Source organism: Lissotriton helveticus, chromosome 8 (genome assembly GCF_964261635.1).
Source record: "Lissotriton helveticus chromosome 8, aLisHel1.1, whole genome shotgun sequence".
NCBI lineage: Eukaryota > Metazoa > Chordata > Amphibia > Caudata > Salamandridae > Lissotriton > Lissotriton helveticus.
Window position 1 is genome coordinate 125315036 of NC_136069.1, and position 27072 is coordinate 125342107.

Below are 27072 nucleotides of genomic sequence, written 5' to 3' on the forward strand. Positions count from 1 at the left end.
GTTAGTGGGGACAAACCCAAGGCCTTTTTCCAGTATCTGAGTTTGAGATTCTGAGAGTTGAAGATCCGATAGATTGACTACTAGGTGCCCCGACTGGTTGACGCTGTCTTGCTCCGTGTTGACACGCGTGGTGCTTCCTCTGGGGTCTGGTTCCAATGTACCTGATTGCCCTTTCGAGTTTATGCCTCTTCGTGGTCAGCGGCGCTGGCCTAAAAAAGGCGGTGGGCCATAGTAGCCGTAATCGGGGGTTGGGTTTTGGTTCCATTGTTGGTATTGATCACCCATGTAAGGTGGTCCTGGTGGGTAGTACATGTATCCTGGGGGGGCTTGGTAGTGTGCCCATCCTCTACCTCTAGGTCCATGGGGTCTCTGGAACCTCGCTCCTCCTCCTCTGTTCCTTGGATTGCTGTTTCTGCTGGATTCTGAATCATTGGAACTAGCGTCGGAGAGATCGGTGTCTGAACTCTGGTCACTCTGGTTTCTTTTAGACACATAATCGTTCTTGGTGTATGGGTAAACCCTTTCATGACTGAAGGCTTTGGTGTCCTTCTTAAGTATCTTATATTTACTATTTTTGAGTGTTAGTTCGAACTCCGTCATTTCCTGGTTGAGTTAATCTAGTCTCTTTTTTAGTGCTGTCGGCGTCTGATAACTCTTCAGTTGGACCTCTATTTTTTGTATATCAATTTTGGGTTCTTGAGTTAATTAGGTAGCCTTTTTTATAAAAAGGAATAGCCAGTCTCTGGTGCAATGCCAGGATATCAAAGACCAATATTTTTTGAAAGCTGCATCGTGTGTAAAGATTAAAGGTTCATTTAGAACTATCACACCTGATGGTGCTGTTTTAGTCTTAGTCGGTCATCAAAAGGCCGTGAAGGGCTGTCTTGATTTGGGTCCTTCTTAGGGCTGCTAGTTCATCCCAATCTCCATTGATTGGACTTGGGTCGCAGTTGCTCAGACCGTCAAAAGGGTTGAAAGTCGCTAAGATTCTGTCGATTTCCTCATCATCAAAAGTGAGGCCTCCTGTTTCAGACATTTCTACCGAGATTGTGTTCTGATTGGTATGCGTGTCTATATGTGTGGTGTCTATGTGTGTTCGATACTATCTCCCCACTGAGGAGAAAAGTAGGTAGCGTCAAGGATAAATGTCCTGTCTGCCGTCGTGCCAGGAATACTGGCTATGAAACTCCAACAGCTGTGCGCTGTCAAAAGAGTAAACAAAAATCAAAAGGGGGAGTGAAGAGGTAGTGCTAGGAAGCACTCAGGTGGATGCACCCTCCTCCAGTCAATGGTATCAATAAACAAGATCCACCTCTAAGAGGTTAACTGTGCGCCTAGGTGTCAGAGGCATACACAGTATTTGTTAAAATACCCCTCACACACCAAAAGGGCCCTTGGTGTCATGATTCATCATCGGGATCGTCCCACCCCGCTGCAGGACGGGGCGTGCTACGACTGGCGACTACGCTGGACCACTTGAATTTTGTAAGTGCTATGTGAGGTGTATTTGAGTGAGTGCAAGTAGGGTCAGGGGTGAATGAACAAGTGAGGTTAAAAAATACCTGGCCTTATGGTAATAAAAACTTTTTATTGGTCATAGGCCGGTATTATTAAAAAATGCGCGTCTTAGAGACCAAAGCTATTAATGAGCTATTAATGGTACTCCTGGTGATGTCAACATGTTTCGAGGCTTTACATGCCTCTTCGTCAGGATGGCGTCAGATCCGTCTGTCACTCACTATGGTTGCCATCTGAATGTGCAAGGTGTATATACAAGTGAATGTAAAAGTACAATACCTATGTGGTATGGAAATAATTTGAGTTCTAGCCCTGTCAGTATTTCTGAATCATGAGCCTGTGAGATAAACAAGAGAGCACAGAGTTACTCGCCGTGCGCTTCCCCATGCGCATATATATGTCAGCTGTGGAAGAGAGACAATAGTGACATATAGTGATTTTTTGATTTGAGCAAGTCTCATACCTTACAACTAAGTGCTGTGACCTGTTTAAGGAGAAAAAGACACTACATGACAAGACACACACATAACAGAAAACACACACTCTATATCGTGATGGTCATGGTACACAATGGTGAGCTGTAAAAGGATTCAAGTAAGGAGACATGTTAATATGGTGGATACATACTGATAATGAAAGGAGTCAGTGCCCCATGAGCCGGTCAGGAAGAGGGGTAAATGAGAATCTCATCTGTTGGTGAGAGGTAAGTATGAAGACAAAGTTAAGTTCCTGTTGGTGAGAAGTTGAAAGTCAAAGGTCCAGACTTCGCTAACGCGGCTATGCCCTACTTTGCGACCAGTCCTCGCATCCTCCCTCGTCCGCAGCTTCCGTGATGTGAAATGGAGGAGAGGACGAAGCGTTTTTATACTTTACTTAATTGGTTAAGTGCTTGCACCGGTGTCGGCGAAAGGACACCACGAGTGTGGTTTTGGACTAGACCGGGTAGAGCTTCGTGGGTTAGAGCAGTGCGCGTGGCCATCTTGGAAAACTCGGGTGGGTCACGCATATGCTGCCTGACTAGAGAGGTACCAGCTAGGGGGTAACTGGACCGCGAGTAATATTATTGTTGTGCTGCTCCCTAGAAAACGCCCTAATTTTGTGCGTAGCGCCGTTTCGGAGCCTCTATGTGTTCTAGAGCTGCGCATGCGCCGGGCTGTATTCTGATCTATGATGATTCTTTCCCGACCGCCATTTTGGAATGGGAAGGTGGTCTGCATTCAATGTGGAGAAAGGATTGATTCTTAGTGCATGCAGTTCACACATATGTGTAGTCATTGGAAATTCGGGAAAGAATCATCATAGATCAGAATACAGCCCCGCGCATGCGCAGCTCTAGAACACATAGAGGCTCCAAAAGTAGTGTCTTTTTCTCCTCAAACAGGTCACAGCACTTAGTTGTAAGGTATGAGACTTTCTCAAATCAAAAAATCACTATATGTCACTATTGTCTCTCTTCCACAGGTGACATATATATGCGCATTGGGAAGTGCACGGCGAGTAACTGTGTGCTCTCTTGTTTATCTTACAGGCTCATGATTCAGAAATACTGACAGGGCTAGAACTAGAATTATTTCCATACCACATAGGTATCATACTTTTACTTTCACTTGTATATACACCTTGCACATTCAGATGGCAACCTTAGTGAGTGACAGAGGGATCTGACTCCGTCCTGACGAAAAGGCATGTAAAGCCTCGAAACATGTTGACATCACCAGGAGTACCAGCTCATTAATAGCTTTGGTCTCTCCGACGCACATTTTTTAATAATACCAGCCTATGACCAATAAAAAGTTTTTGTTACCATAAGGCCAGGTATTTTTTAACCTTTCACCCCTGACCCTACTTGCACTCACTCAAATACACCTTACATAGCACTTACAATATTCAAGTGCTCCAGCGTAGTCGCCAGTCATAGCACGCCCCATCCCGCAGCGGGGTGGGAAGACCCCGATGATGAAGCATGACACCAAGGGCCCTTTTGGTGCGTGAGCGGTATTTTAACAAATACTGTGTATGCCTCTGACACCTAGGCGCACAGATAACCTCTTAGAGTTGGATCTTGTTGTTTATTGATACCATTGACTGGAGGAGGGTGCTTCCACCTGAGTGCTTCCTAGCACTACCTCTTCACTCCCCCTTTTGTTTACTCTTTTGACAGCGCACAGCTGTGGGAGTTTCATAGCCAGTATTCCTGGCACGACGGCAGACAGGACATTTATCCTTGACGCTACCTACTTTTCTCCTCAGTGGGGAGATAGTATCGAACACACATAGACACCACACATAGAGACACGCACACCACTCATGACACACTCTAGGTAGAATTGTCTGAAACAGGAGGCCTCACTTTTGATGATGAGGAAATCGACAGAATCTTAGCGACTCTCAACCCTTTTGAGGGTCTGAGCAACTGCGACCTAAGTCCAACCAATGGAGATTGGGATGAACTAGCAGCCCTAAGAAGGACCCAAATCAAGACAGCCCTTCACAGCCTTTTGATGACCGAATATCTTAAGACTAAAATAGCACCATCAGGTCTAATAGTCCGAAATGAACCTTTTATCTTTACACACGATGCAGCTTTAAAAAAAGATTGGTCTTTGATATCCTGGGATTGTACCAGAGACTGGCTAGTCCTTATTATAAAAACGGCTACCAGATTAACTCAAGAACTCAAAATTGATATACAAAAAACAGAGGTCCAACTTAAGAGTTATCAGACGCTGACAACACTAAAAAAGAGACTAGGGGCCCGATGTAGGTGGCAAATACCGGTCGGAAACGGCCAAATTCGGCCGTTTCCGACCGGTATTTGGCATCTTGTGATGTAGGGGGCCAGATTTTACAGATTCTGTAAATTTACCAAATCGGTAAATTTACAGAATCAGTAAAATACCGAATCGGTATTTTTACCGATTCGGTACCTTCCAGATGTAGGTGTGAGTCCCACAGGCCTTTATGAGTCGGTATTTTACCACCCAATCCAATTGGGTGGTGAAATACCGAATCCAGGTGTGCATGCACATTTGTGCATGCACACCTGTGCCATGTGACACACAGACATGCCCTTAGGGCATATCTGTGTGCCACATGGCACACATGCCTGTAATTGGGGTGCCAGAGGGTGTCAAAGTGACACCCCCTGCACCCTTGCAAGAATAGGTAATTACCGAATCGGTAAATACCGATTCGGTATTCCACATTGATTCCTATGGGCTTCAAGGCCCCTAGGAATCAATGGGGGATACCGATTCAGTATTTACAGAATCGGTAAATACCGAATCTTACAGATTCGGTATTTACCGAATCAGAATTACCTACATTTCCCCCCCTCTAATTTACCACTTCTTAAATACCGAATCGGTATGATTCGGTATTTTAGAAGTGGTAAATTAGATTTACCTACATCGGGCCCTAGATGAACTCAACCAGGAAATGACGGAGTTCGAACAACACTCAAAAAGAGTAAATATAAGAAACTTAAGACGGACACCGAAGCGTTCAGTCATGAACGCGTTTACCCATACACCAAGAACTATTATGTGTCTAAAAGAAACCAGAGTGACCAGAGTTCAGACACCGATCTCTCTGACGCTAGTTCCAATGATTCAGGATCCAGCAGAAACAGCAATCCAAGGAACAGAGGTGGAGAAGCGAGGTTCCAGAGACCCCATGGACCTAGAGGTAGAGGATGGGCAAACTACCAAGCCCCCCCAGGATACATGTACTACCCACCAGGACCACCTTACATGGGTGATCCATACCAACAATGGAACTGAAACCCAGCCCCCGATTACAGCTACTATGGCCCACTGCCTTTTTTAGGCCAACGCCGGGACCACGAAGAGGCAGAAACTGAAAGGGAAATCAGGTACATTGGAACCAGAACCCTGAGGAACCACCACGCGTGTCAACACGGAGCATGACAGCGTCAAACAGTCGGGGCACCTAGTAGTCAATCTATCGGATCTTCAACTCTCAGAATCTCAACGTCAGATACTGGAAAAAGGCCCTGGGTTTGTCCCAACTAACAGAATGGATAAATTAAAGGTTTGTCAAGAAATGAAGGAATTCATACGCAAACTCAAACTTAGTGCATTCTTTAAAGAGTCTAAGGACATCGAAATGAATGACAATGATCAAACAGATAAAGGGTTGAGGAAGAAATCAACTTTTACTCCCCTGGACTCCACTATACCTGTGGAGATACTGACCTTCGAAAAAGCTGCCTCTGTTTGCGGGGATGTCCTAGCCATCTCACATTCCACATTATTATATTAAGGTCACTGCTAAGTGCCCTAGCGTTTAATTCCATTCTTCCACAGTTCAATCAATTGGGAGAGGGTCGGGCCTCCCACTCCGCCAGTATCCCAATTCTCATTCACAATATACTATAGTCCCTTCAATGTACCTCTCGTTCCTGGACATTCCTCTGTAAGACCACACAATTCGAAGACATTAACCTGCAAGACAACCACCCAATCCTCCCCTCTCTCCCAACCTCTCCCTCCCACTGAAGCAACCCAATTTTGCCAGTATCCTGCAACTCCCCCCCTTCCCTCCCCTCCCAACATACCCAAACAAAGTCTAGTTCAAAGGTAGCTGTCCATCCGCCTTCCATAAGTGGGGTATACCATCTGGGGGCTTCCTCTAGAGGGCTACACAAGTTCTCCTCTCCCAGTTTCGTCCCTCCAATGACACAGCAAGGACCTCTCACCACGGGAGAGGTGGACCAGAGTACAATATATGCTAACAGCTGTTGCACTACCGACTTCCCAGTGCACCTCCTATAGATGCCCCATTACTCTAACTTGCCATCAACATTGTGTCTCTCTTCATGTGTCCTCTATGCACTCATTGTGGATTCTCTTCTTCTCTCACAGGGGATGACCTCTGCGAGCCAATTCGATTGTACCGGTCTTGATTACGTTGTTTTAACAATCTCAAATAATCCTCCGCTTGCCCGGGGTTAGAAATGAATTTCTGTTTGCCCTGGCGTGTCACACAAAGACGGGCAGGATACAGGAGGGCATAATCAATCTGTGCATCTTGCAGCTTCTTTGTAACAGACATGAACTTCCTGCGCTTCTCTTGCACCATGGGGGTAAAATCAGGATAAATTGAGAACGTGATCCCTTCATAGGATAAAGATTGCTTATTTCGGGCTACCCGTAGCGCCACATCTCTGTTGCGGTAATTAAGCAGACGGGCAATGATAGGCCGGGTGTCGCTCCAGGGACCGGCCGCGGGCCCAGTGACCTATGCGCTTGTTCAACAATGAATGGCGGGGAGAACGCATCTTGACCTACCGCAGCTAGCAAGATCTTCTCCACAAACTCCTCCATTTTTACAGTGTTCGTGGACTCCGGAACACCTACTACGCGTATATTATTTCTCCGACTGCGCACTTCTAGATCCTCATTCTTAGCTGCGAAGGTTCTCAGGATGTTATCCATTCGTGCCACTTGAGTGGAGTGTCCAGCTGTGATGTCATCATTGTCCGAGATGCGCCTTTCCACCTCCACTATGCGTTCTTCATGTGCATCCAACTTGTGCGCTATGGCATCCATTCTTGATGACATGCGGTCCACTTTGTCGACAACAGTCGCGAACCCCTGCCGCATTTCCTGCAACAAGTGTTCCAAGGCAGTCCCGTGTGACCGACTGGGGCCTCCTTCCTCCAGTGCCCCAGCACCAGCCTGCCTGCCCCTGGTCCCCTTTTTTGCAGTATCGAAACTGAGTTTGGGCTGCTTAGCATCTGGCTTGCCCATTGTATCCTCCTTCACCCCACTCAAGTCCGAGGGTTAGGCGCTCTTTTGACTTCTTGTTACGCTCTCCGGTAATTTCTGTACGTTAATGCACTACACTTTCTCTTGCAGGCTCACAGTAGATATTATCAGGTCCCCCGCTTTGTTTCAAGTCACTACAGCAAAGTCTTCTGCCCCCTGCGTCGCACCAGTAGTAGCCTGCCCTAGTATTATGTGTACAATGCTGGCGGATCCCTTTGACAGGGTGGCTCCCGTTACGCACGCAGGGAAGCCGATCCGGCTACTTCAACAGTCCTCCGCACCTGTGAACACCTGAATCAGTTACCCCCGCGGCCCAGCCCTGTGCGTCCCCAGGGTACACCACAGTCCCCGCTCAAGGCCTCAAGGAGTGTATGCCCCCACAGTGCAGCGCCCAGTCCACGCACGGAATGTATCGCAGGGGGGGAAGTGGGGGGCATGTGCCCGCAGGCTCAATACCTCGTGGTCGTCTCCAGGCCGTGGCTTCCCCACTCTCAGTCAGCAACGCAATGGCGGCCTAGTCTCATCTAGTGCACTGTAGGGAAGGGCATCCCTTACCTCAGTCCAGGTCGTCCGCCTCTTGGCGCCAAAGTGTCCTCTCGGTGCCCGGCCTTCAGCGATGCTCAATTAGTGCTGTGCCTGTCGGCCCCGGGTGCAGTTCTCCAGCAGGTACAGTTAGGCCTGGGGGGTGATCGGGTCTCTGAGTGCAGGAGAAATGAATACCGCTTTCTGGCTATACAGCTTCCTGGATCCCACCTTGCAGTAGAGTTCTTCCAGCCTTTCAGCCTGCCCCTGCGTGCTTGCGCCTGTCTCTTAGGCCCTGCAACTCAACTTTGTCTTTGCCGATTCTCCGCCACAGTAGCCCTTCTTCCCACACCTGTAGGCACCTCCTCACCCGCCTCCTCGCACTGGCTTGTTGATGATCGTGGGCCCCCCTTCTCTCGCCGGCCTGCCCTGAAATCACCGCAGTGTTTTCCTCCACTTTCCCTGCCTCAACACCACTTCTTGGTTGCGCAGGCCTCTGTGGCGCACCAGTCCTTGGGCGCCTTTATTCCGGCCCACCTCCTCGCGGCCTACCTTCTGTCCTGTGGGCCTCGGTCTTTCCTTGCAAGGCAGGCTGTGCAGCTCCTCCAGCCGTTGTTCCCTGTGAGACCGGGCAGTTTGCAACTTGCTCTCATCTGCTCGGATCTCCAGCGTTTTGCTCCAAACTGCCACCGAATGCCGTCCTGACAGTAAGGAACAATCCACATATGCTCCAGTCGTGCCTCACAGCTAATTAGCAGGATAAATTAAAGATAATTGCTCCGGTTCACGGGAGCCTCACAGGAGTGCGGCCATTCCTTAGTGCGCCCTCTAGTGCCTCCCCCCGCAGCGAGCGTCTTTCTGCCAAATAAAAGGTAGGTCCGGTGTGCTGGGTTCCTCAAACTGAGCCTCACCGCCACCTCCACAATGCCACCCCTCCCCCAGCTACCTACCGACCCCAAACCCCCAGCCTCTACCCGACCCCTAGCCTCACCCCCACCCTCCTCCTCATCACTCCAAACCAACACCCCTAATGCCGCCCCCCTTCATCCGAGGAAACCTCTCCCACCCCCTTCCCGCAAACCCCGAGCTATCCCCCTGCCATGACAGGCCCGTCGCTTCCCCGCTGCTGTGCCCCACTCCCCCCACCTCCCCCCGCCCCTCACGCACTCCCCCCTCCCAGGTGTCGCACACATTTAGCCCCTGCCATTCCCTCTCACTATCCTCGGACTCCAACAACAAAGGAGACATTCCCCCACTCGCATCCTGTCCCCCCACAGACCTCAGACCCCTCCCTCCAGACTCCTTCCCTGTGTCCCCCCAAGTCTCCCCTAGACAGCTCAGCCCCACTCATCCACCTGTGCCCCACTGTAATCATTCCCTGTGCCCCCTGGGAGGTCCCCTCGGCCCCCTGTCGCCCTCTGGCCCTGTCCTGCCCCTTAACCTTCCTGGGGGGATGGGCTCTCCCTGTGCCCCCGTACCCTCCTGCCTTTGCACTTTCCTCCCTTCTCACCCCTCACGACTTGCCAACCTCCCCCGCCCCCGAGGCCCCACCGGCGCCAATCCTGCCACCCCGTGCTACCGGGATGGCCAGACACAACCTTCTCCTGCTGCGGGGGGACGCCCTTCTTCCCGCCCCCCCTGCATGCTGAGCTCCAGCACCCAGGACTCCAGCCGATAGCTCGGAGGCCTGAGCTGCATGCTTCTGTGCTCCACATCGTGCCCCGCCTCCACACTCGACCGCTCCCGAAGTACCGGGGCGGTCGCCTGTCAGTCTCGTAGGCAGCAGGGAGCTGCCGGCAGCGCTCCCCAGCCGCTCCCCTACGTCACCCGAAACGCAGCTCCTGGCCCCTCCCGCCTCCACCACACGCGACGACGACGGCGGCAAGCCGCCGGCAGCGCTTCCCCGTCGCTCCTGCTTGCCGCCTCCTCCCCCACCTCCCACAACCCCTGACTCCACTCACAGGGCCGCGCCCCCAGCATCAACACGGCCCTGCGCCCTTACCTGAACTCGCGCCTCCTTCCTAGGCGCTGAACACGCCAAAACGGCCGCCGCCAAAACGGCAGACGCACTCCTCACAGGGCGCGCTCCGCCCTGGGGGCCCACAAGCAAGTCCATCCACCCTGCTTTGCTAAGCAGGCGGATGGCTTCCAGAACCCTGAAATCCTCATTGGCCATCACGACAGACTACCACAAACAGCTATGCAAAAACCACCACAAAACTTGCCAAAGGCCTGACAGACAGAAACCCTGTCTACAGCGCTCCCAGCCACCAGGTCACCAGAACCTAAAATGGTTGCTGCGCAAGCGCGAAACAGCTATTCATACCCTTTGGGCTACTATTTAAAATTGGGCGGCCTTTGGGCTATTCCCCAGGCAGCCCAAAGTAGAAAAATGGCTGCTCCCTGCTCACCCCCTCCCCCTCCCAAATCTGCCCGTGGGGCAGACCTCGCAGTGCTCGACTGCCCCCCAAACCCCCCTTGTACGTGTTGTCAGGCTCATTAAGTATTGGAGCCTGCCATCCACAGGAATGAATCAGCTCCAAAATGGCAGCTCAAAAACTGGCCTTTCTCCTCCCGGGCTGAACTGTTCCCATGAGGCACAGGGTTAGACTGATTTGCATATGGCCATGTCTGAACTAGGGTGGTGGAGTGAGCTAAAGAATGATGATGGATTAAACCCAGATCAGTTGACTGGGGGTGAGTGTTTGATTTGCTGAAACACTCCATCCATCATCCTCTTTTTTTATATAATTTACTTAATTGGTTAAGTGCTTGCACCGGTGTCGGCGAAAGGACACCACGAGTGTGGTTTTGGACTAGACCGGGTAGAGCTTCGTGGGTTAGAGCAGTGCGCGGTGGCCATCTTGGAAAACTTGGGTGGGTCACGCATATGCTGCCTGACTAGAGAGGTACCAGCTAGGGGGTAACTGGACCGCGAGTAATATCATTGTTGTGCTGCTCCCTAGAAAACGGCCTAATTTTGTGCGTAGCGCCGTTTCGGAGCCTCTATGTGTTCTAGAGCTGCGCATGCGCCCGGCTGTATTCTGATCTATGATGATTCTTTACCGACCGCCATTTTGGAATGGGAAGGTGGTCTGCATTCAATGTGGAGAAAGGATTGATTCTTAGTGCATGCAGTTCATACATATGTGTAGTCATTGGAAATTTGGGAAAGAATCATCATAGATCAGAATACAGCCCCGCGCATGCGCAGCTCTAGAACACATAGAGGCTCCAAAAGTAGTGTCTTTTTCTCCTTAAACAGGTCACAGCACTTAGTTGTAAGGTATGAGACTTTCTCAAATGAAAAATCACTATATGTCACTATTGTCTCTCTTCCACAGGTGACATATATATGCGCATTGGGAAGCGCACGGCGAATAACTGCGTGCTCTCTTGTTTATCTTACAGGCTCATGAATCAGAAATACTGACAGGGCTAGAAATAGAATTATTTCCATACCACATAGGTATTGTACTTTTACTTTCACTTGTATATACACCTTGCACATTCAGATGGCAACCATAGTGAGTGACAGAGGGATCTGACTCCGTCCTGACGAAGAGGCATGTAAAGCCTTGAAACATGTTGACATCACCAGGAGTACCAGCTCATTAATAGCTTTGCTCTCTCCGACGCACATTTTTTAATAATACCAGCCTATGACCAATAAAAGGTTTTTGTTACCATAGGCCAGGTATTTTTTAACCTCACTTGTTCATTCACCCCATACCCTACTTGCACTCACTCAAATACACCTCACATATCACTTACAATATTCAAGTGCTCCAGCGTAGTCGCCTGTCGTAGCACGCCCCGTCCCGCAGCGGGGCGGGAAGACCCCGATGATGAAGCATGACACCAAGGGCCCTTTTGGTTTGTGAGCGGTATTTTAACAAATACTGTGTATGCCTCTGACACCTAGGCACACAGATAACCTCCTAGAGGTGGATCTTGTTGTTTATTGATACCATTGACTGGAGGAGGGTGCATCCACCTGAGTGCTTCCTAGCACTACCTCTTCACTCCCCCTTTTGATTTTTGTTTACTCTTTTGACAGCGCACAGCTGTCGGAGTTTCATAGCCAGTATTCCTGGCACGACGGCAGACAGGACATTTATCCTTGACGCTACCTACTCTTCTCCTCAGTGGGGAGATAGTATCGAACACACATAGACACCACACATAGAGACACGCACACCACTCAGAACACACTCTAGGTAGAAATGTCTGAAACAGGAGGCCTCACTTTTGATGATGAGGAAATCGACAGAATCTTAGCGACTCTCAACCCTTTTGAGGGTCTGAGCAACTGCGACCCAAGTCCAACCAATGGAGATTGGGATGAACTAGCAGCCCTAAGAAGGACCCCAATCAAGACAGCCCTTCACAGCCTTTTGATGACCGACTATCTTAAGACTAAAATAGCACCATCAGGTCTAATAGTCCGAAATGAACCTTTTATCTTTACACACGATGCAGCTTTAAAAAAAGATTGGTCTTTGATATCCTGGGATTGTACCAGAGACTGGCTAGTCCTTATTATAAAAACGGCAACCAGATTAACTCAAGAACTCAAAATTGATATACAAAAAATAGAGGTCCAACTTAAGAGTTTTCAGACGCCGACAGCACTAAAAAAGAGACTAGATGAACTCAACCAGGAAATGACGGAGTTCGAACAACGCTCAAAAAGAGTAAATATAAGAAACTTAAGAAGGACACCGAAGCGTTCAGTCATGAACGCGTTTACCCATACACCAAGAACGATTATGTGTCTAAAAGAAACCAGAGTGACCAGAGTTCAGACACCGATCTCTCTGACGCTAGTTCCAATGATTCAGGATCCAGCAGAAACAGCAATCCAATGAACAAAGGTGGCGGAGCGAGGTTCCAGAGACCCCATGGACCTAGAGGTAGAGGATGGACACACTACCAAGCCCCCCCAGGATACATGTACTACCCACCAGGATCACCTTACATGGGTGATCCATACCAACAATGGAACTGAAACCCAACCCCCGATCACAACTACTATGGCCCACTGCCTTTTTTAGGCCAGCGCCGGGACCACGAAGAGGCAGAAACCGAAAGGGCAATCATGTACATTGGAACCAGAACCCAGAGGAACCACCACGCGTGTCAACATGGAGCATGACAGCGTCGAACAGTCGGGGCGTCTAGTAGTCAATCTATCGGATCTTCAACTCTCAGAATCTCAACGTCAGATACTGGAAAAAGGCCTTGGGTGTGTCCCAACTAACAGAATGGATAAATTAAAGGTTTGTCAAGAAATGAAGGAATTCATACGCAAACTCAAACTTAGTGCATTCTTTAAAGAGTCTAAGGACATCGAAATGAATGACAATGATCAAACAGATAAAGGGTTGAGGAAGAAATCAACTTTTACTCCCCTGGACTCCACTATACCTGTGGAGATACTGACCTTCGAAAAAGCTGTGATGGAGGACCTAACAAACCTACCAGCCAATGACACTGAGACCTTCCAAAATACCTCACGGAAAGAAAAAGAGGCTCTACAGGAATTAACCAAAAAGTTCTGATATTGTCATCAAACCAGCTGACAAGGGGGGCGCAATTGTCATCCAAACCCAGCTTAACTATGACAGAGAATGCCGGAAATTACTAGACGACAAAAGGAACTATGAGATACAACGGGATGATCCAACTGAAGATATCCGTATCCGCATTCTCATGATGGTGGAAGAGGCAACAGCCCATGATTGGATATCAAAGAAAGAGGCAGACCTCCTAATCCAATGTAACCCCATAACACCCTATTTCTATACAATATCTAAGATTCACAAAGAGGCGCCCTATCCACCTGACCGCCCTATAGTATCTGGCACGGCTCTATATTGGAACACTTCTCAAGATTCGCGGACGCATTCTTGAGAGCCATTGTACAGGCAACCGATTCCTATCTGAAAGATACCAAGGCGGTACTCCAACTGAGTGAGGAACTCCCATTCGACCCGGAGCAAGACCTCTTACTCGGATTGGACGTAGAAAGCCTGTACACGAGTCTTTCCCACAGAGAAACACTGGAAATCATTGAGGAAGTACTGTTCGCTACACCCTGGGATTACCAGACCCCTAGGCATGTAGTTTTGGAGTGCATCAGTCTGGCACTGAAATACAACTTCTTTCTCTACGAGGGCACTCACTATTTACAAAAACATGGGACCAGCATGGGGAGCACATTTGCTCCCAGCCTGGCTGGTCTCTATGTCCTCCATTTGGAGACCACACAAATCCTCCAACAACAGAACTCGTACTGTGACCATATAGTCACATGGAAACGCTACATGGATGATGTGCTTGTAATTTGGAGGGTTGACACTCACTCTGTTCAAGACTTTATGGTCTGGCCCAACCAGCAAGATAGGTTTCTCAAATTCACCCATACAGTATCCAATCAGAGTTTGTTGTTTTTAGACCTCAACATTTACCGAACCAAGGTAGACTTCAGACCTGTACCCACTTCAAACCTACCACCAAAAACTGTCTCCTATTATATAACAGTTTTCATACGAGACACCTGCGGGACAATCTCCCCTACGGGCAATTCCATCGCCTGAGGAGAAACTGTTCTGACATTTCAGAGTTCAAGAGTCAAGCAACTGACCTTGAACAAAAACTACTCAACAGAAACTACCCAGCGAGGATTGTCAAGAAAGGTTTAAAAAGGGCAAGAAATAACAACAGAGACCAGCTAGAACCCACAGTGCCTAAGGAACAAGAAATCTGCCCTATATGTGTTACAACTTATAACATCAACTCCAATAAAATCGCCAAAATAATAAATAAACATTGGAAAATCCTGAACTGTGGCTCCTTGAATTTTCCCAAACCAATGTTTTCTCATAGAAGGGGAAAGAATCTCAGAGAAATTTTGGTCCACAGCAGACCAAGAACCACTACAGATGTCCACCCTACCAGAAACACATCTATAAAAGGCCACCATCCATGTGGCTCATGCAGCACCTCCGAACTAACCAGAAAGAGTAGAACAATTGAGTTCACTAATGGACTACTTGGGAACAATGTACTTTCACTAACTGCAACAGCAGAAATGTTGTATATTTAATCACATGCCCCTGTGCCAAAGAATATGTCGGAATGACATCTAGACAAGTGCAATACGTTGCAAAAAAAATACAACCAAAATGTTCAGTCATTATTTAACAATGGGTCATAACATTCAAGACCTGCGTTGGACTGTTATCGAATCTATCAGAAGCGAAAAGAACCTCTTGGAGAAAGAGAAACGATGGGTGTTCCGTCTAGGGACACACATCACAGGGCTCAATGATGAGATACCTTGGGCACAACTGAACCAAAAATAGACCCTAGCCCAATACCACAACCACTCTGCTCTTTGACCTCCTAGAATACTAACCTGCATGTTTCACCTTCTTCATGCACACATGTAGCCTGCATGACAAATAATCTGTATGTAGACAAGTAAATTAAGGTCTCTTAAAAATCACCTTGGGGTCATCATGTTACTATCAAACTTTCAAATGACTACACATATGTGTGAAATGCATGCACTAAGAATCAATCCTTTCTCTACATTGAATGCAGACCACCTTCCCATTCCAAAATGGCGGTCAGGAAAGAATCATCATAGATCATAATACAGGCCGGCGCATGCGCAGCTCTAGGACACATAGAGGCCCCGAAACGGCGCTACGTGCAAAATTAGGGCGTTTTCTAGGGACCAGCACAACAATAATATTACTCGTGGTCCAGTTACCACCTAGGTGGTACCTCTCTAGTCAGGCAGCATACGTGTGACACACCCGAGTTTTCCAAGATGGCCACCGCGCACTGCTCTAACCCACGAAGCTCTACCCGGTCTAGTCCAAAACCACACTCGTAGTGTCCTTTCGCTGACACCGGTGCAAGCACTTAACCAAATAAGTAAAGTATAAAAACGCTTCGTCCTCTCCTCCCTTTCACATTACGGAAGATGAGGGAGGATGCAAGGACTGGTCGCTAAGTAGTGAGTACGGCATAGCCGCGTTAGGGAAGTCTGGACCTTTGACTTTCAACTTCTCACCAACAGGAACTAAACTTTGTCTTCATACTTACCTCTCACCAACAGATTAGAGTCTCATTTACCCCTCTTCCTGACTGGCTCTTGGGACACTGACTCCCTTCATTATCAGTATGTATCCAGCATATTAACATGTCTCCTTACTTGAATCCTTTTACAGCTCACCATTGTGTACCATGACCATCACGATATAGAGTGTGTATTTTCTGTTATGTTTGTGTCTTGTCAAGTAGTGTCTTTTTCTCCTTAAACAGGTCACAGCACTTAGTTGTAAGGTATGAGACTTTCTCAAATCAAAAAATCACTATATGTCACTATTGTCTCTCTTCCACAGGTGACATATATATGCGCATTGGGAAGCGCACGGCGAGTAACTGTGTGCTCTCTTGTTTATCTTACAGGCTCATGATTCAGAAATACTGACAGGGCTAGAACTAGAATTATTTCCATACCCCATAGGTATCGTACTTTTACTTTCACTTGTATATACACCTTGCACATTCAGATGGCAACCATAGTGAGTGACAGAGGGATCTGACTCCGTCCTGGCGAAGAGGCATGTAAAGCCTCGAAACATGTTGACATCACCAGGAGTACCAGCTCATTAATAGCATTTTTTAATAATACCAGCCTATGACCAATAAAATGTTTTTGTTACCATAAGGCCAGGTATTTTTTAACCTCACTTGTTCATTCACCCCTGACCCTACTTGCACTTACTCAAATACACCTCACATAGCACTTACAATATTCAAGTGCTCCAGCGTAGTCGCCAGTCGTAGCACGCCCCGTCCCGCAGCGGGGCGGGAAGACTCAGATGATGAAGCATGACACCAAGGGCCCTTTTGGTGTGTGAGGGGTATTTTAACAACTACATTGATCTTCCACCTGACTTTATCCACCGCCTGGGGCTTCATTGCCCCTCTCCAAACCCTCCAAGGTACAAACTCGGTCCAGACGACGGTACACCCTGACCACTTCCTCCTGATTTCTTCCAAATCCCTTTCAATGGCCCTCATCAAAACCAGCCCCGTTTCTTGCACCATATCGTTCTCCCCCAAATGGAGAACCAACACATCAGTGCACCTACCCACTACCAAAAGCCCGTTAAGCGTACAAACCAACTCCTTCCAGCGCATACCCCCGATCCCAAACCACCGAACCTTAAAAACAGTAGGATTAAATCTCAAATTTTCCACAAAGTAGCTATCCTGTGCTTGCACCTGAGCCCGCTTTACAAATGAGTGGCCCACTATCCACACTGTCATGTCACATGCGAGGGGACCAGCCACAGAACCTGAAACGAGAAACAAGAGTCAATACACAGGCAACCAAAACAACCGCGCTATTATTGGGCACCCTCCCTTCGCACGTATCACTTGTAACAGTCGGAGGACCACCTCCCCAAGTGCATGATGTCCCTTCGCCCCCACCCCCGACTCTGCACCTCAGACGCTGCGCCAGTGCCAAAGGAGCGCGTGTCATATTTGCTCCCATCCACCCCCAGCAGAACCAATGTTCTCTGCAACACTGCCAGCAGCTGTGATCCAGTCGCCCCTCTCCCGTCAGCGTGGCAAAAAACCAACCCCCCTGCCGATCCATCGGCCTGCTATTTCAACCCCCACTTTACGGGCACACCTCCCCAACGGCTGCCTCCCCCAACGACACCCACCTGCCCACACTCCTCTGATCCGTCTTGGACGTTCGCAACCACAGGCGCACCTCCTTCCCCCCAAAAATCACCTCCGACCACCGAACCCCAGAACCTGCCCTCGACCCCAGCAACTCAGACACCCGAAACGCTCCCGCAAACATCCACGCCATCAGTGTGGCAAACAAATAAGCCTCTCCCCATCTCCGCAGACTGACGACAAGGCTCCCACCACTCTCCCCAACTTGGCCCACGACAAAGGTAGTCGAACCCTAACTGATCTCCCACACTCCCGGGCCCAACCTTCCAACATCCGTGACCCAAGCTCACCTGCGGACGGTGCATAACCCCACAAGAGTTTGCCCATAAAGGCAATCCCGGCCAGCTTGCCCGCTATAGTGACCCGTGTAAGGACCTTGCCGATCAGCGACAGTATAAACTGTACCACATCTTCCTGTATCTCTCGCCCGGGAGCCCACCACCGCACCCTGGACGCCACAAACTCTCCACCTGCAGATACATACGTCGTCCTCGTCGACTCTGCCAAGGACCCTAGAACCAGCTGCAACATCCTGTATTGCCTACGTACCAAAGCTGCGGAGGCATGCTCATCGGGTCTCGATTCGCGTCCTTGGCTAACCCACGGAATCTCCCCCACTGCGAATGAGACAAAGCATCCGCTATGTCATTATTGATCCCAGGAACGTGCACCGCGCGAAAAGCAATGTCGTGGCACAGGCATCCCAACACAAACACCCTCAGCAATTTCAGCACCTGCTCATCCCTGGCGGACTGGCGATTCACCACGTGCACCACCGCCATGTTGTCCACATTGAATGTCACACGCCTGTGGGCCAACACCTCTCCCCGCAGTGAGACTGCCACCACCAGCGGAAAGAGTTCCAAGAACGCGATGCTCCTTCCACCCCCCTGCCCATTCCGGGGGCCACTTCTCCGCACACCGCCACCCTTGCCAGTGGAGCCCAAAACCTTCGCTTCCTGCCGCGTCTGAAAAAATCTGCACATCCCAGACCACGTCATCCCCCCTCTGCATGGGGACTCCGTTGAAATGCTGCATGAAAACTGCCACATCCGCAAATACTCGCGAATGCCCGCGAACAGCCTCACGTGGTGAAGTGGAGGCCTCCGGCCCCCCAAGCCCCTACCCAACCTCCTACAGAACGTCCGCCCTACCCGGACCACTCTGCAAGCAAAATTGAGGTGCCCCAACAGCACCTGAATCTCCAAAACCGTGACTTTGGGCCTTGCCAACATGACCTCCAGCAGCCCCAACATCTGCTGCTTCTTCTCCACTGGCAAATGGGCCTCCATGGTCCCCGAGTCCAGTTCAATGCCTAAGAATGACAGCGCCGTGCCATGAGCTCCTGAAACCTGTCCAGCTCCACCTGGCAGTCCGTGGAGTCTGGGGCCCCAACCAAGAAAAAGTCATCCAGGTAGTGAGTAACTCCTTGGCGACCCATCCGTTCCATAAAAAAACACTGCAGGAACGTACTGAAGCACTCGAAAAGTGCACATGACATCGAGCAGCCCATCGGCAATGGCTTGTCCACATACCAGCGGCCGTTAAACTGGATCCCCAGTAGGCCCCAATCGTCTGGGTGAACCGGAAGCAGCCGGAAAGCCGATTTGATGTCGCACTTTGCCATTTTCGCAGTTGCGCCCGCAGCCACCACCAGGGCCATGGCAGCGTCAACTGACGAGTGCGACACCGTAGACTCCTGCTTATCAATGTAGTCGTTGACCGAACCACCTTCAGGCCACGACTAGTGTTGAATGCGGCAAAACTGCCCTGCCTCCTTCCTGGGCACCACCCCAATGGGGGAAACAATCAACTCATCCAACGGCCAGTCTTCAAAGGGCCCCACCATACGGCCCTCACTGACTTCTTTGTCCAATTTCTCTTGCACCACCTCTGGGTGCTCCCTGGCCGACCTCAAATTATCAGCCCATCTCCTCAGCCGTGGCCCTCATAGCCTAACCAAAAGCCTTCCAAAAACCCGGCCCGTAACCTCTCCGTGGCTCCCCTGTCTGGGTAATTCTGCAGGGCCGCTACCAAACAATCCACACTAACTGGAGTACGAGCCCTTCAGCCTAGACCCCTTACCTCCTCTACCACCTCCAGATTGCTGAGCACTCCCCAATCGCACTCCCCCAGCCTGCCCTTGTTGCATCCAGTGTTGCTGCCCCGACGCTCCCCAACATCGCACCACGGGGTGACTGCACTTGCCGCAACCGGAACACTCATGCTTAAACCGGCAATCTTCCCTAGCGCACGCCCCTTTATTGTAGTCACAACAGGACCTCACTGCCCCTGACTGAGGTTTAGATCCCGCCCCTACCCCCCCACGTGTGGGGCGGCCCTGAAAGGGCTGGTAAATAATGGGCAGCCCGCTTGCCCTAAAGATAGTTTTCCCCGACCCAGCCAGCCCCATCGTGTACTGCCATTAATTGGAATCCAACTCACCCTATTTCGCCTCGGGGTCCCACGCCATCCAGGCACTGAACTCCTCATCATACTGAGCCCACGCATACCCGCCCCCGTGATCTGGGCCTTCCTTATGACGTCCATGTACTTAAACAGGGACACTGACGGCTCAAGGAATTTCTCACAATACACGCTGGCGAAAATTAAAAAGGCCGCCGTCCAATTTTCGATCGTGAGGGGCACTTTAGGCCTCTTCTGGAGTTCGTATTCCTCCTCTTTGGGCCCTTCCTTCACCCGCACTTCCCGATGTAACAGCTTCAGTAACTCAACATACTCCCTCTTCTATATGCGCTCCTTAGTGGAAATCGTCAGATGCACGCCCAGCGGTTTCGTGACCCCCATGTATGGCAGCCGCTTAATCTTCAGCTCCTTACTTCAGGCTTCGCCGCCCCTTCCGCAGCTGCCCCCGCACCCGCCATGCCATCCTTGCTCGCTGTCCCACCTGCAACTGCGCCACCAGCGCTCTCAGGCACCCCCGCCTTCTTGCTGTCGTCATCCAACAACCTCCCACTGGGCCCCACCACCCCGTCATCCGGGCCCACTCCTTCGTCCACCACATATTTCCCCTTCCTCAGGCGATCACCCCATCCCCCACCTCCCCCCCACCCTAACAGACACCATGTGCACCGCTTGATTACCTGCTGCGAAGGACGCCGTGCGCCGCTCATCGATCCTCCAATCCAGGGACGCCGTCCTCTCCCGATAAGATGTCCGGGCCGTCCTTTCCCGTGGTCCACGTGACACCTGCAAAACACCAACACCATTAGAGGACCCCCCGCCGCCCTCACCATCCCTCAACTCTCCTTCCTCAAAACTGTCATCATCTTCAATTAATTGCAGCCTATTATGTACATATCCCCGCCCGGCCGGAGGCGCCGACTACTAGAAAAACCAAACACATCCCTTGCCACTTCCAATCCAATAAAAACATTCGAAGCGGTGCTCCACTTCCGTTGGTGCTCCCCAAGCCGTTGAGGCCCTGTGGGTGGAGGGGTCAGCGAGCCCGTTACGGGCCTTCTTGTACCGGGCGCGACGAGATCCCCCACCGGTGCCGGACATGCCGCGGGAGGCTCAGCCCTCCATTCACCTTGGCGTCGAGGGGCCGTCCCCAGCCTGCCAAGTCAGGAACCACACGGCGAGCGTCCTTCTTTTTTTTTGTAAGTTCTTTTTATTGAAGTTTTACAACAACTCAAATCTTGTCTTCCGTTTATATCTCACAATACATTAACATATTGGTCCAATTGTCCATCATCACATTATTCGGTAATGCATCAACTTGGTACTCGTGGGACTCGTCTGTAAAACTTATAACATTGGGATATTCTCAATCGGGCATCACCCCCCCTCCTGACATATCATCTCATCGCCTAACTCTTACAAATTGTCAAATAGATTCAATATTCAGGGTCTCTAAGTGGCCAATACATAATCCCTCTGTATCCCCGCTCCTCAATGATCCCATCTCATCTGTGTCTACATGCCATGTTCTTAAGGTGTTTCAGAAATCTAGGGTCGTTCCCCATATTCTCCATCCGCCTCCTCTGTCATTCCCTCAGGCCCCCTTCCTCATGTAAGCCTAACTCTTGTTATCTCTAACAGATGTCGACCCAGTGAGAAGATAGCATGTGGGGGGGGCCCAGATATCATTAGGCCTGGAGTTGTCAGGTAGTAATTCTGCATATGTACCAAGTCTTTCTTGACAAGTAATTAGGTCCTCCAGCCATGACATGAATTTGGGTGCTCGTACTCTCCCCCATCTACAAGCAACTCTGCGTTTGGCCAGGAAACAGTGCCATTGCCACAAATCTCCTTTGTTCTGGCCTTACTGGTGTCATAGCCCCCAAAAGTGCCAACAAGGGATTCGGTTCCAATGTCTCGCCTATCATTTGCTGTAACGCCTCCAACACCTTCTCCCAATATTCTCGAACGCTGCTGCAGCCCCACGCCCGGTGCAGGATATCCGCCCCAGGGGCGCGGCATCTGTCGCAACAATCATCTTCCCTCAAGTTAAATCTGTACATCTTAGCAGGTGTATAGTATAGCCTATGGAGGAACTTATAGTGAGTGATACGTAGTCTACTGTTCGCGGACACTCTCTCAGTGTGCATGGCAGCTGTTCACCCATTGTGTGTCCGTCAACTGTCGCCCACGCTGGAGCTGCTGCTCTATCCCTTTGGGCATGCACCATTTGGTAAATTGATGAAACTAAGTGTTTTAGATTGGCGTTTTCTAGTATATTGTGTAACGGGGCCAGTCGTACTGGTTCATCAGGGAACGTCGGGTCAATCGATTTAACTCCCTGTTGAAGTCTAACATATAGGAATACGTCCAACGGTGTCTGTTTCTCCGCAGGACACATATGTGCCAGCGCCCTGAACTTGTTTTCATGATACATATCCCCACATGTAGCTAATCCAAACTTCTCTTTAAATTTCCTAAACACCCCCTCCTGTAGCAGCGGGATGCCTGGGTGATAAGCGAGAGGCATCAGTGGTGTGTATGCCAGGTGCACTCCCAACAGCTCCATTATCCTGTGCCATGCCTTAAGTGTACCATGCAGTGCGTTTGGGTGCTGCTCTCGATGCCCAACCCTCATGTGTATCGCCCCCTCTAGTGGTACAGGGTGGGCCAGCCAATGCTCAGCCACAACTTGAGGCATATACCGAGGTTGATGAATCCAAAACCATTCAAAATGTGCCTGCGCTGCTATAAAATACATTTCTATGTCTGGTATCCCAAATCCCCCCTGGGAATAAGGTCTAATTAACACTTCCCATTGTAGCCTAGGCTGTTTACCTCCCCTCACTAGTCGTATCAACTCAGATTTGAAAAAATAGGCTCCCTGGTAATACGGTATGTTCAAAAATAAATATAGCACCAGCGTCAAAATCACCATCTTGATTAAGGAAGCCCGTCCCGCCATGGACAGGGGTAGCGCAACCGATCTCGTTACATTGTCAGCGATCTTGGTTATAAGAGTCCCATAATTCGCCCTCATCAGTTCTTCCCAATTTCTTGTAACTTTGATTCCCAGATATTTAAGCTCCCCCCCACACGATTCCAATGGATAATCCATTTCAAAACGCTGGACTTTATCCGTGAGAGGAAAAAAGCTAGATTTATTCCAGTTGATCTGTACACCAGATATTCCACCAAAGACAATGAGTTCCCTCAATATCGGGTTTAGGTTCTGTCGGGGGTCACGGATATATAGGGTAATGTCATCCGCATAAAGCGAGATGAGTATCTGGCGCTGATAGCATCACAGTACCTTGTCATTATGACATTGCCGTAGTTTTGCAGCTAGGGGTTCAACTGCCAATGCGAAAAGCAGTGATGACAGAGGACACCCCTGCCTGGTACCCCTCGTGATCTCAAACACCTGAGAGGTGTGTCCATTTAGCAAGACCTTGGCCATTGGGTTAGTGTAGAGTAACTTAATCCAGTCTAAGAACAAGGGTGGGAAGCCCATCCGCCTCATCACCCCAAATAAATAGCCCCATTCCAGCGAATCAAACGCCTTTGTAGCGTCCAAGAAGATAGCAGCCATGGGGAGATGGTGTGCAGTACCGCAAAAAGTGTACGCAGATTGTGGGATGTTGCCCTGCCAGGCACAAACCCCGACTGGTCGGGCAGTATTAGGTGTTCCATTAAGAGACTCAGCCTTGTAGCTATTATTTTGCCAGTATTTTCGTGTCACTATTGAGCAGCGACAATGGTCTATAGGAGTCGCAACAGTCAAGGGGCTTCCCGGGCTTAGGCAACGACAATATTAATGCTTCTCTCATCGAGTGCGGCAACTTTCCAACCTCCAATGCGTCTTCATATAATCCTCTAAGCACCGAAGCCATGATATCTATATATGTTTTATAGATTTCCACCGGTATGCCATCGGTGCCAGCGGCCTTACCTGTCTGCATACTCATAATGGCCTCCCGCACCTCATCCAGCTCAAAGGGCGCACACAAAAAGGTCCTCTGTGTGTCGCTCAGCCACCCTAGTGCTACGTCCTCCAAGAAGTCGTCTACCTGCATATCCTCGTTACCACTAGTAGTGTACAGTGTACTATAATGTTCTAGGAACTCTTTCAGAATATTACATGAATCTCGGTGAATAACACCGCCCGAGTCCTTAATTTCAATGATTACATTGGTGCATCGAGGCTGTCTCACCATTTGCGCCAGTACTTTCCCAGGCCTGTCTCCCTCTCCATAACATCTAGCCACCCAGAACTAACTTCTGTACTTCGCCTCTCTCTGTGCCTCCTCCATGTAGATGGATAGTTTCTCCCTAAAAGTTGCTTGTGTTTCTTCATTGGGGGCAATGGCCAGCTCCGCTTCCAACTGCTTAAGTTTGTTATCTAGGGTCCTGATTGTAGCCTGTATGTCTTTAAGCACCCCCGCTCCTTTCCCTATGCAATACCCCCGTAGCGTCATCTTAAAAGCCTCCCAGATCATTTCTACACTCTGCTCCGAATCCTTATTTCTTTTTAAAAAAATCAAGTATTTCCTCCCTTAGTTCTTCTTGAAATACCGCGTCTAACAAAATGTGGGGGTTCATTCTCCAAGGACATTGTGGTACGTTGAAGTCCTCGGAAGAGAGCGTAATCAGTACTGGTGCATGGTCCGAGTACGTTCTAGCAAGGTGCTGGTGCAAGTCCTCTAGATACTAGAAAATAGTCCAGTCTGGCCCATGATTGTGCGTGTGCCGTAAAGTGTGTACCTTTTCGGTCTTGCGGGTGAATGTGTCTCCAAGCATCTATCAAGTGGTATGCATCCTTAATTTCCCTAACCACAGCCTTTGCTTTAGTGTAGTGATGTGGTGCCGAGTGGGATCTGTCTACCCCTGGATAAATACGAGACGTTGAAGTCGCCCCCACTGAAAATATGTGTGACTCCAATATCAAAGATCTTGGCTCAAAGGCTATTAAAGAAACAGGGGTCGTCGGCATTAGGCCCATAGCAACTAACCAGTATAACAGATTGGGACCCCAGCCTGCCCCATACCATACAGTATCTGCCATCCGCATCACAGAGGGTACCTGGCAAATGAAATGCCACCCGCTTGCTGATCAGTATAACAGTCCCACGAGCATAACTTGAATAGGATGAAAACAGCCTGATTTCCGCCCATTTCCTCCCAAAGGTTATCGATTTAGCCCGTGGGCAGTGCGTCTCCTGCAGCATGGCAATGTGCACTTGGTGGCGTTCCAGAGAAGATAAAACCTGCCTCTGTTTGCGGGGATGTCCTAGCCCTCTCACATTCCACGTTATTATATTAAGGTCACTGCTAAGTGCCCTAGCGTTCGCTTCCTTTCTTCCACAGTTCAATCAATTGGGAGAGGGTCGGGCCTCCCACTCCGCCAGTATCCCAATTCTCATTCACAATATACTATAGTCCCTTCGATGTACCTCTCGTCTCTGGACATTCCTCTGTAAGACCACACAATTTGAAGACATTTACCTGCAAGACAACCTCCCAATCCTCCCCTTTCTCCCAACCTCCCCCGTCCCACTGAAGCAACCCAATTTTGCCAGTATCCTGCAACTCCCCCCCTTCCCTCCCCTCCCAACATACCCAAACAAAGTCTAGTTCAAAGGCAGCCGTACATCCGCCTTCCATAAGTGGGGTATACCCTCTGGGGGTTACATCAAGAGGGCTACACAAGTTCTCCTCTCCCAGTTTCGTCCCTCCGATGACACAGCAAGGACCTCTCACCCCGGGAGAGGTGGACCAGAGTACAATATTAGCTAACAGCTGTTGCACTACCGACTTCCCAGTGCACCTGCTATAGGTGCCCCATGACTCTAACTTGCCATCAACATTGCGTCTCTCTTCATGTGTCCTCTATGCACTCATTGTGGATTCTCTTCTTCTCTCACAGGGGATTACCTCTGCGAGCCAATTCGATTGTCCCGGTCTTAATTACGTTGTTTTAACAATCTCAAATAATCCTCCGCTTGCCCCGGGTTAGTAAAGAATTTCTGTTTGCCCTGGTGTGTCACACGAAGATGGACAGGATACAGGAGGGCATAATCAATCTGTGCATCTCGCAGATTCTTTTTAACAGACATGAACTTCCTGCGCTCCTCTTGCACCATGGGGGTAAAATCAGGATAAATTGAGAACGTGATCCCTTCGTAGGATAAAGATTGCTTATTTTGGGCCGCCCGTAGCACCACATCTCAGTCGCGGTAATTAAGCAGGCGGGAAATGATAGGCCAGGGTGTCGCTCCAGGGACCGGCCGCGGGCCCAGTGACCTATGCGCTCATTCAGCAATGAATTGCGGGGAGAACGCATCTTGACCTACCGCAGCTAGCAACATCTTCTCCACAAACTCCTCCATTTGTCCAGTGTTCGTGGACTCCGGAACACCTACTACGCGTATATTATTTCTCCGACTGCGCGCTTCTAGATCCTCATTCTTAGCTGCGATGGTTCTCAGGATGTTAACCATTCAGGCCAGTTGAGGGAGTGTCCAGCTGTGATGTCATCGTTGTCCAAGATGCGCCTTTCCACCTCCACTATGCGTTCTTCATGTGCATCCAACTTGTGCGCTATGGCATCCATTCTTGATGACATGCGGTCGACTTTGTCGACAACAGTCGCGAACCCCTGCCGTATTTCCTGCAACATGTGTTCCAAGGCAGTCCCGTGTGACCCACTGGTGCCTCCTTCCTCCAGTGCCCCAGCACCAAGCCTGCCTGCCCCTGGTCCCCGTTTTTGCAGTATCGAAACTGAGTTTGGGCTGCTTAGCATCTGGCTTGCCCATTGTATCCTCCTTCACCCCACTCAAATCCAAGGGTTAGGCGCTCTTTTGACTTCCTGTTATGCTTTCCGGTTGTTTCTGTACGTTAATGCACTACACTTTCTCTTGCAGGCTCACAGTAGATATTATCAGGTCCCCCGCTTTTTTTCAAGTCGCTACAGCAAAGTCTTCTGCCCCCTACGTCGCACCAGTAGTAGCCTGCACTAGTATTATGTGTACAATGCTGG